This window comes from Apium graveolens, chromosome 9, assembly GCF_009905375.1.
Source record: "Apium graveolens cultivar Ventura chromosome 9, ASM990537v1, whole genome shotgun sequence".
In the NCBI taxonomy this organism is placed as follows: domain Eukaryota; kingdom Viridiplantae; phylum Streptophyta; class Magnoliopsida; order Apiales; family Apiaceae; genus Apium; species Apium graveolens.
Window position 1 is genome coordinate 70,693,041 of NC_133655.1, and position 10,826 is coordinate 70,703,866.

At 38.7% G+C, this 10,826-nt stretch overlaps 1 non-coding gene across 1 annotated transcript; it reads left to right on the top strand.

Moving 5' to 3' along the window:
- The first annotated feature begins 1,206 nt into the window (after positions 1-1,206).
- Positions 1,207-1,313, top strand: LOC141688473 (small nucleolar RNA R71). Its single transcript, XR_012561915.1, has one exon. It is a non-coding gene; the product is annotated as a small nucleolar RNA R71 (small nucleolar RNA).
- The last annotated feature ends 9,513 nt before the right edge of the window (positions 1,314-10,826 follow it).

The following is a 10,826-nucleotide window of genomic DNA, read 5'->3' on the forward strand; positions in this document are numbered from 1 at the left end:
TAGAGCAATGGTTTCCAACTCCTCAAGTTTTAGCTTCTGAGATAGAATGCCCTTCATGAACTTAGCATAGCTCAGCACGTGTTTTAGAGATTCTGTAAAAGGTATGTTAATGTGCAACTTCTTGAAAACCTCCAAAAACTTAGCAAATTGCTTGTCGAACTTCTGCTTCTAAAGTCTTTTAGGATATGGAGGAGGAGGATATACTTGTTTCCCCCTGTATTATACTCATTTTCATTAACTTTCTTATTTGTTTCAGCTTCGCCATCCTTTTTCTCAGCAGAATCAGCTAAAATATCCTTTTATGAAGTTTGAGAGGGCGCGGGCGCGCTGCTTCTGGGCGCTGGCGCGCCTGCATTCTGGAAAAAAAATTCAGCTTCTTATTTTTCTTGATTCCGAGGGCTAACGACCTTTCTAGACCTCAGGGTGATTGTCTTAAGTTGTTCCTTGACTTCTCTCTTTCCTGGATTAGCCTCTGTGTCACTTGGAAGAGTTCCTTGAGGTTAGTTCAATAAGGCGTTAGCAATCTGCCCAATTTGATTCTCCAGGGTCTTGATTGAAACCGCTTGGCTTTTGCACATAAGCCTAAACTCCTCCAATTCAGATTTTTCATTAGACGACTGACCGACACCTCCATGAGATTGTTGTTGCATTTCCTGTGGTTGAAATTGCTTCCTTGTTGCATACTGTTGCTGAAACCCAGGATGATTGAAAGGCTTGTTTCCAAACTACTGGTAAGGCTATTACATTGCATTCTGATTATTGCTCCAGCTGAAGTTAGGATGATTTCAGTTATTAGTATGAAATGTAGCAGGAACAGGTTACAGCAACCTCTGAAAGTTGCTCACAAACTGAGCTTATTCACTAGATATAGCTCATTGCTCCATCGCATGCGATCCTGCACAAAGCTCACAAATACTCATTATTGGTTGAACATCATAGTTAGTCAGAGAATTGACCTTCATAGTCAAAGCTTTAAACTGAGCAGCGATATTTATAGCTGTATCCCCTTCCAGAATTCCTGCTACCTTGCCTTGTGGTAGCCTCTAAGTTGGATTCTAATATTCATTCACCGCCATCATCTCAATCAGATCATAAGCTTCCTCATAGCTCTTAGCCTATAAAGCTCCACCTGATGTTGCATCGAGCATAGGTCTTGACTGTGCTCTCAACCCATTATAGAAGTAATTTATCACCATCCAGTCAGGCATTCCATGATGAGGGCACTTTCTCAGCATCTCCTTATAATGCTCCCGAGCTTCACATAAAGATTCACCCGATTGATGTATGAACTGAGTAAGAGCATTCCTGATTGCAACTGTCTTTGACATAGGGAAGAATTTAGTAAGAAACTTTTGGGCAAGATTTTCCTATGTAGCAATAGAACTTGGTGGAAGAGAGTGCAACGAGCTCTTAGCTTAATCCCTCAGAGAGAATGGGAAAAGTCTCAATTTCACAGCATCTTCAGAAATATTATTGAACTTGAATGTGTCGTAGATCTCGATGAAATCCTTAATGTGCATATTAGGATCTTCCATTGGAGAACCCCCAAACTGGACTGAATTATGTACCATCTGAATTGTGTCAGGCTTGATTTTAAAAGTATTAGCTGCGATAGCTGGCCTGACAACGCTAGATTAAATGTCATTGATCTTTGGTTGAGAAAAGTCCATCAACGCTTTCGTTAGTGCGGCTGGTTCTCCCATTGTAATGATTACTTCTTCTTCTTCACTTTCTTCTTCAACTTTATCAACTTCTTCAAGAACTTCTTCTTCCACTTCTTCAATAGTTTCCTTAAGAGATTGAGAACGTGTTCGCATACACGCTCTCTGTTGAGTGAAATTTATGACACTTTATAACTCTCCGTAAAACTTGGAATTGATGTTTTGTACTCGAGTTGTTATTGTTTTTAACGTGTTTTTGTAGTGTTTTTGCATTTCAGGCATTTATAAGGAATACAGGTGAATTGGCATTGTTTTGATGCTAATATGATGTTAGGATGATGTCCAGAATAAAAGCTCATGAAAATCTAACTCAAATCAGCAAGAAAGGAAAAAGTCAGAAAATTTTACAGAGAGACGGCGCGCCCGCATTGTGATAGTACGCGACAGCGCCCAAAAGAGCAGAATATCGGCGCGCACACGCTAGTCAAGCGCGTAGCCGCGCTAGGTCGGGAAAATGAAATCCTGTTTCTTCTGTAATTTTGATCTGATGGACTTCTACTGTGCATGGGCTGCTATACAAACATATCTAATGCTCGTTTTTCATAACAAGACGTACCAGAGCTTAAGGAGAAGGCGTAAGAAGACCGTAGAGTACAATTCAACCAAGGCGAAGAAGATCTAGTTTATACTTGTGATTCTTTATTTTAAGTTGTAACTTTGGATGCTAGTTTTCTTGCGTGTGAACCTATACTTTTGTTTCGTACTTGGTTTATTATTTATTCAATATAAAGACTACGTTTATTATACCATGCTTTCATTGGAACCACATTGATGATGAGTCTGATTATGGACTAATTGTAATATTCCGTATTTACAGAAATTATTATTATTATTATTATATTTAAAATTATTTATGTGAATTTTATATGAATTTTAGTAAATTATATGATAATTGAAGTTGATGTTTTGGATATTTATATATGATATTCTTTGAGTATACTAATTTTGATATGTCCAGAATAAAATATAGATTTTGGATCATTATTTGATTTTATATTGATTTACAGATTTAATAATTATTTTTTGTTTAATTACAAAACTATTTTTATAAAGTCGGGAATTTCCCAACCTCAACAGTTTTTATGTTTTTACAACCTGAAACGCTTCCAAAAAAACTCCTTTCTAATCTAATCTGGTAATTTCAGACATTTTCCGTGTTCTAACTTTTTCGATCAGGATTACGGTTTGACCCATATGCGTCCTGGAGCAAAATTTTCGATACGATAATCATTTCGGTAAATCAACAAAACCCTTATTATCGAAAGACGAGATATTATTATATTATTTTCGTATAAAATGTTTTATAAGAAGCCCGGTTTCGATAATTATCCAAACTTGATACTATATTGTATCATTTTTATAGTTACTTAGCGGCTAAGTAATCTATTTTTGAATCCGATATGATCCAATAGGATACTTGTTACGTGTTTAAGATGCAGTTATATGAAATGATCAGTAATTTGGACGTGTGTTTATTTGCGTCTTTATCGAGTCACTCGTTTTATCTTGTTTTATGTGTGTTGAATGTATTTTATGTGTTTTCGGGATTTTCTGTTTATTTAGGAAGCGATTATGTTTTTTCAAAAATCAACGAACCGGGACCCCACCGGAACGTCAAAGCCCGGAAAACTCATGTTTTTATTTTTATAAAATCATTCGTATTTCAAATACCCGTTATTTTCACATTTTTGAATTATTCACAATTTTTGGGGTATTTTGATATAAATTTTATGTTTTATTACTTTTAAAATTATTCCCCGTAATTATTAATTTGGGGCCTAATTATTTTAATTATGGGAATAAAAACACCCTTAATTGATTTAGGGGTATTTATTTTCCAAAAGTATAAATAGTTGCAAGAATTTAATTTATTCATTTATTTATCAAAAATTCATAAAATAAAACAAAAATCCAAGAACAACTTTCGGGGTAAAATTCTTGAACCAAACTTTGATTGATAATTTTGGGCTATCCAAGAAACCAAATCAAACGTTCTATATACCAAATTAATCCTTGTTTCAAGCCCTTTCTGTTGATATCAACATTACAAATTGAGGTGAAGTATTTCACAAAATTGATTTTTGTGTTCATGTTCTTGATGTTGAAATCGATTTTTGATTTCCATTGATTTTTATTGAGATTATAAATAGCTTTAAAATGATTATAGAGTCGATTTGTATGTTTAGTTGATTTCTTTGAATTCGGATTTAGTCGAATAAGGTTTTTAGTTTTGCTTCATTTTTGCTTATTTTATTTCGATTTTATGGACTAATTTTCATTCGTTTGATGATTATGATATTGTGAAAAGATTGTGGTAGGAATAAGCTTTAATTCTGTGTATTATACTTTGAATTTGGTTGAGGATTTCACAGAGTCGAGTTTTTGCCAGAAAATTCCGAGAAAACCCGCATGTTTTAATGGTGTTTGATCGGAGTTGAAGTTCTATTAAGTAATGGTTGTTGTTGAGGTATGTTTTGAATTTATGGAAGGATTCTAGACCATGCAAGCTGAAAAACTGGGAGAAACAACCATGTTTTTAACCGCAAAGGACTCGCCGGAAATGAACAGGCGGCGGATGGATAAGTTTCCGGTTACCTTCTTTATTTTTCGGTGAACAGTACTTGGCAACCCGAATTCTCTTTGTCCGACCCGGTTTCAACCCAATTGGAAACCCGGTTTTGATCTGTTATTCCCCCAATTCCTTTTTCCAAAATTCGCTTCTGCAATTCTTTTTAAAAATTAATTCAAAATTCCTTTTTGTTTTCAAAAAAATCATTTTTGATTTTATTTTCTTTTCAAAAATTGTTTTGATGATTTAAAATTCCAAAAATTAATATTTTTTTATTCTAAAAATTATTTTAATTCAAAAATAAATCTAAATTATTTAATTAATTAATTTTAGTCGATAATTAATTATTATGGATTAAAAACTAAGATATATAATTGCTGTATTTATTACTAAGGAACGTGAGTTTCGAGGCTCGGTTTGACTGCTCTTGTGTTTCGTGACTCAATCTGCCTTAACAAGATGGCTACGTACCTTGCTGATTGCCAAGGATCAAGTCAAAAAATGTAGTTCCGATCTGTGGGGTGAGGCCTCTTATATAGATGTTGGGAGTCCTTGAATTGGACTTGGTATAGGAGACTTGGTGGTCAAGTCTCTGAATTAGAATGGACTTTGGAGTCCTAGAAAGTAGGAAGATGATTCCTTATCCCATGAGGTTCCTTGGAGGCCAATCTACAAGGATTTATATCCCCACTAGGACTTATCTTAATAGCTGTTTTTCTCCCTTATTAATTAATTACGAAATTAATTAATAATCGGGGTTTTGGGCCTTCTTTGTTCCATCAGGCCTGATCTGGTCCATCAGGCCTGATCAATGTGTTAACCTTTTTGATCTGAATATCATACATCTTCTTATTGGGCCTTGCAGCCCAAATCATGTGTAATTAATACAACATTAACTACGTAATCATGATTTATTTATTCTCTATCATTTTCCCCCCCAACTTTTGGGAAACAGTGACTAGGTTTCGCAGAAGTTAAGTTCATTCGTTCCCTTGCAGGGTATCGTCTTTGCGTAAAGTGTGGACCGACCTACACATTTACAACGATTTTCTTTTATTCCTTTTATTCAGGAATTATCTTAATTTTCAGGAATTTTTCCCTTAATTCTGGGATTTTTCCTTAATTTCCAGGAATTTTTCCCTTATTTCTGGGACTTTTCCTTAATTCTGGGATTTTCCTTAATTTCCAGGAATTTTTCCCTTAATTCTAGGATTTTTCCTTAATTTTCAGGAATTTTTCCCTTTATTCTGGGACTTTTCCTTAATTTTCAGGAATTTTGGGATTTTTCCTTAATTTTCTGGATTTATTCCTTATTTTCTGAAATAATAACATATTTCAGAAAATATTTTAAGGAATTTCCTTAATTATCACCCCTTTCAGAATTTTTCTTCCTTCTTTTTCTTTTTCTGTTTCTTCCTTTTTCTTTTTCTTTTTCTTTTTCTTCCTTTTTTTAATACCTGGTTCCACCAGGAATCCTGTTCGACCAGGATCCTGATCGAATAAGGCCTCTCATTGCCCTGGTCGAAGGAATTTCGAGGAGGAGTGTTTCGACTGGGAATCCTGGTCGAATTTCGGCCAGGATTTTTTCCTATATATATTTTTTTTCGAGCAGAAAATTTTTTCGACTAGGATTTTTCTCCCCTTTTCGATCAGGATTCCCGTTTTTGACCGAATTAGCCATCTTTTTAAGCCCTGATCGACAGAAATTCGGGCTCAAGGATTTCGATCATGAATTCTTCATATTTCTTGGTCGAATTGATCTTGATTCTGGTTGAATTAAGTCTGTTATTCAGCCCTATTCGACAGGATTTCGACCTCAGGAATTTCGATTAGGATTTCCTTATATTTTCTGGTCGAATATGTTACATTTTTGCATATATTTTTGTAATTTCCATATATTTGGATTTGGGCCCTTAAACCTGGGCTGGATTTTTTTCAACTCAAATTTGGGCCTAAGATTTAGGCCTTTACCTTTAATTCAAATATTTGGGCCCTGTTCTGGGCTTATCTTTATTGGGCTCATTCCTGGACCCATTTATTCAACTGGGTTTTTGTTTTTGAGCCCATTATTTTAACTGGGCTCCTTAAACAGGGCTTTTGTACTTGGGCCTTGGTTCTTGGCCTTTTTAGCCCTAAACACCTGGGTTTTTTAAGATTTTTCTAGAATTGGGCCTTATCTCTGAGCCCAAATTCTAGGTTCTTCTAAGGTTTTTCTGGATTCTTCTAGGTTCTTCTCTTGATTTTTCCAGGAATTTCCTAGATAATTCCAGAACCTTCTCATTTTTGGGCCCAAATGGGCTTTTCAAGGCCCAAATCACCTCCTTCTTGGCTATATACAGGTGGGATGAGAGTGTGATTTCCTCACACTTCTCATTTCACTTCTTCACTCAATCTACAATTCTCTCCCTCTCAATACTTTTCTTCCTTTTGTTTTCCGGCCGCTCTTCCTTCCAAGGTTTCGAGGTTTTTCCAGGCTTCAGTAATGGCTGATAAGAATTCCGAGAGAGCGGCCAAGATAGCCTCAGCTTCAAAAAGAGGTAAGGATATCGAAATCCGCTCTTCTTACATGTCCCTAATCGATATGATTGATACTAGTGGGGATGAATATCCCTCCACTACACATCTTGATTCTTTTAATCATTGCAATACTTGGCACAACATAGATTATGATAAGTTAAATGCACGTTATAATATTCTTCCTCCTCTTAGATTAGTTCCAGTTTCTGGTGGTGACCGTACTTGCCACTGGAAACCCGATACTCTTTTTATTTATACAGATGCCCTCGATGCTGGACTTAGGTTCCCTTTTCACCCCTTCATTCCTCATCTTCTAGCTGATTTACAAATCAACCCATGTTAGCTTCCTCCAAATGCTTGGAGGAACATTTTATATTTTATGGTTTGCTGCCTTAGGGAAGGTTTTGTCCTATCCGTAGCTGTTTTTAGGAAAGTTTTTCAATGTTACAACAGTTCTTCTGGTAATTGTGGTTGGCTCTATATCAAACAAAGGCCAAAGTGTAAGCATATCTTTAACAACGCCTCCATTCCCGATAATAACCAAAATTGGAGGAATAGTTTCGTTGGGTTACGGTGGGAGAATGGCGACTGGGGCACACTCTTCAGATTTTCCTTCGGGAAGGTTAGTGATGGTAGCCTCAAATCCATTCACTTAACCCCCGAGGAAACTATTATTTATAATGAGCTTACTCGGGATGACGACACTACCACCAGTTGGACTCTTTTAGAGGAGTTCTCCCTCATCCATGTGGGGCTATCCTCTATTTCTCAACAGGGTATTTTTCTTCCCTTCTCCATTTTATTTCATTTCATGCCTTATTGACACCACTTATTTTGTTTTTTATCTTGTCTTGCAGCTACCAAGGAGATCAACGAGGATAATGTGCCCCTCATTGAGGAAACTGCTAGAATGAAGAAAGCTCGTCTTGCGGGCTTGGACACTCGAGGAAAGGCCACGAAGCCTATCTTCTTAAGGAAACACAAGGAGCCCATTGGGGAGGCTTCAGCTGAGGGAGCTGAGGGTCACAGTGCTCCTATTACTGCTGCTGCACCTGTTGTTGCTGCTACAGGTGCCTTCCAGCCTCTCTGGGGATTCCGCCGAGGGGATACCGTGGTTGGATCCACGAAGTATGCTTGGGATTGCTCCTATCATGGCGTGACTCCCAAAGACTTCACAGACGTGGTGGCTACCCCTGATCTTGAGAGGATCAAGCTTATGGGAGCTCAGTCCTTAGCCTCGGTATGATTATTTCTTGGAATTTATCCTTCCTACTTGTAGCATTTACTTGCCTTACATCTTTGTTTATTGTTTCATTTCAGTCTAACGCCTATTTTCAAGGCGCTGTGAGGCAAGCCGAGTCATGCAAGAGGGCTTCTGACAAGGCCGACAATGATCTCAGGAGGCAGCAGAAGAAGTATGTTGCCCTAGAGAAGAAGTTCAAGCGTAAGGAGAAAGAGCTCGGAGAGTCTAATACCGAGCTGGTGGTGCTTCGGGCTGAGAAAGATAAGGCGATTGATAACTATCTAGACTCGGAGGAGTTTACCCAGTCCATGAGGATAATGGATGACTCAGTCTTTCCAGGGTTTTTCAGGACTGGTTGGAACGCGGCCCTTGGGACCGTGAACGAGGCTTGTCCTGATATTAACCCGGCGGACTATGTCTGCCCTGATGATGAGTCTTTGCTGCAGAAATTTCGTACCCGAGTAGTTGTCTCGGATCACGTCCCTCAAGACCCACTTCTTCCTCCTCCCGAGTCTTCTTCCAGGCTTGCTGAGGATGACAGCTCTTCCTCCTCCTCCGAGATGACAGAGACTTCTAGCGAGAGCGTAGGGGATGATGACATGGACGCCGAGGGCACCTCAGCTGCTTAGAGCTTTTCCAGCCCTACGTGGCTTATTTTCTTTATCTTATTTTCGAGACTTTGTTTATCAAACTTATGTAATATTTATTTGATCTATTTCATTTATCGGATTTTATGCTTTCTTTTCATGTAATTAGTTTACTTGCCTTGCCATAGAGATTTCAAATATATTTCGAAAACTTTCTGAATTTCATAAGTCATTGGGATTCATCCTTTACACAAGTCTTAATAAACTTCAAAATAAAGCTAAAACATGTAAATCCTAAGCAAGCAAAGCTTCAAGGTGCTTTTCAACCTACTTGTCACCTTGACAAGTGAGAATCATGTTCAATCGCTTCACACATAATAAACCTTCAGGTTTTGTGCATGCCAAGTTCTCGGGACTTCAAAACCATCCATAGTCTCCAGCTTGTAGGTTCCTCTACCTTGAACACTCTTGACCTTGTATGGCCCTTCCCAATTTGGGGCGAGCTTTCCTTTCTGCCCTACACCAGAAGCTTCAACCTTCCTCAAGACCAGGTCACCCTGTTTGAAGAACCTTTCTTTAACCCTTAGGTTGTAGTAAAATGAAGCCTTTTTCTGATATTCCACTATCTTCGCATGTGCCTCATCTCGCACTTCGTCAATTAGATCCAGGGCTAATCTTTGCCCTTCCTGATTCTCTTCAGCATTGAAAGCTTGAATCCTGGGAGAGGAATGTGATATCTCCACGGGAACAACTGCTTCTGCCCCATATGCTAATATGAAGGGAGTTGCTCCAGTCGTGACTCTACAGGTAGTCCTATAGGCCCATAATATTGGGAGTATCTCTTCCACCCAATTATTCCTCGACTTCTCGATCATCTTCTTTAGTCCATCCAGGATTATTCGATTCGCTACTTCAGCTTGCCCATTAGCTTGCGGGTGTGCCACGGATGTGAACCGTAACTCAATTTCATTTTCTTTACAGTACTTCTTGAATTCCTCGTTGTTGAATTATGTTCCATTGTCAGTGACTAAGATGCGGAGAATTCCATACCAGCATATGATATTTTCCCACAGGAATTGTGCAACCTGCTTACTTGTGATTTTGGCCAAGGGCTTGGTTTCAATCCACTTGGTACAATAATCAATGGCTACAATAAAAAACTTCCTTTGTGCCGTGGCCATAGGGAAAGGCCCCAGAATATCCATTCCCCACATAGCAAAGGGGATGGGCGAGTTGATAGAGGTCAGCATCTTGAGGGGTTGTCTAACGACCGGAGCATGCTTCTGAAAGCGGTCACACTTCTTCACATATTCTTTGGCATCAGCCATCATTTCTGGCCAATAGAAGCCTAAATGGGTTATCTTATGATCTAAGGCCCTGCCCCCCAAGTGTTGCCCGCAAATTCCTTCATGTACTTCTTCAAGAGCCAAGCGTGCCTCATCGGGCCTAAGACACCTTAAGTAAGGAACCACGAAAGATCTTTTATACAGAATCCCATCTATCAAAGAGTACCTTAGTGCTCGAACAGCTAACTGTCGTGCTTCAGTAGCATCGTTTGGCAACCAACCGGTTTGAATGTGGGCCTTAATGGGATCTATCCATGACGTCCCCATGCCTATAGGAGCTACAAGCTTAACATCGATGCTTCGTGTCTTCAAAACACGGAAGTATACACTTCCTGAACTTTCTTCTATCTCAGATGAAGCAAACTTTGATAATGCATCTGCCTTAGCATTCTCCTCCCTTGGAATGTGCTCAACATGGCATTCATCGAATTGGGTCATCACAGCCCTTACTAGGTGGACATACTTAGCCATCGTATCTTTCCTTGCCTCAAACTCTCCCTTTACATGGGATACGATCAGCTTCGAATCTCCACGGACTTTAAGTTCTTGACTCTAAGTGTCCCTGCTAGGCCGAGGCCAGCTATCAGAGCTTCATATTCTGCCTCATTGTTCATGGTCGGGAAGTCTAACTTCATGACATACTCAATCAAGAACCCATCTGGGCTTTGTAAAACCAAGCCTGCTCCACTTGAGTTTGTTTTTTGATGCTCCATCAAAATAGAGAACCCAATATTCTTTCTCCTTATCATCCTTTTCTTTGTCCCCCTTATCAACTTCCTTGTCTTGTGGTATGGTATCTTCCTGCCCCCCGACTTCTTGGTTGGGTATGGTACATTCCACCAC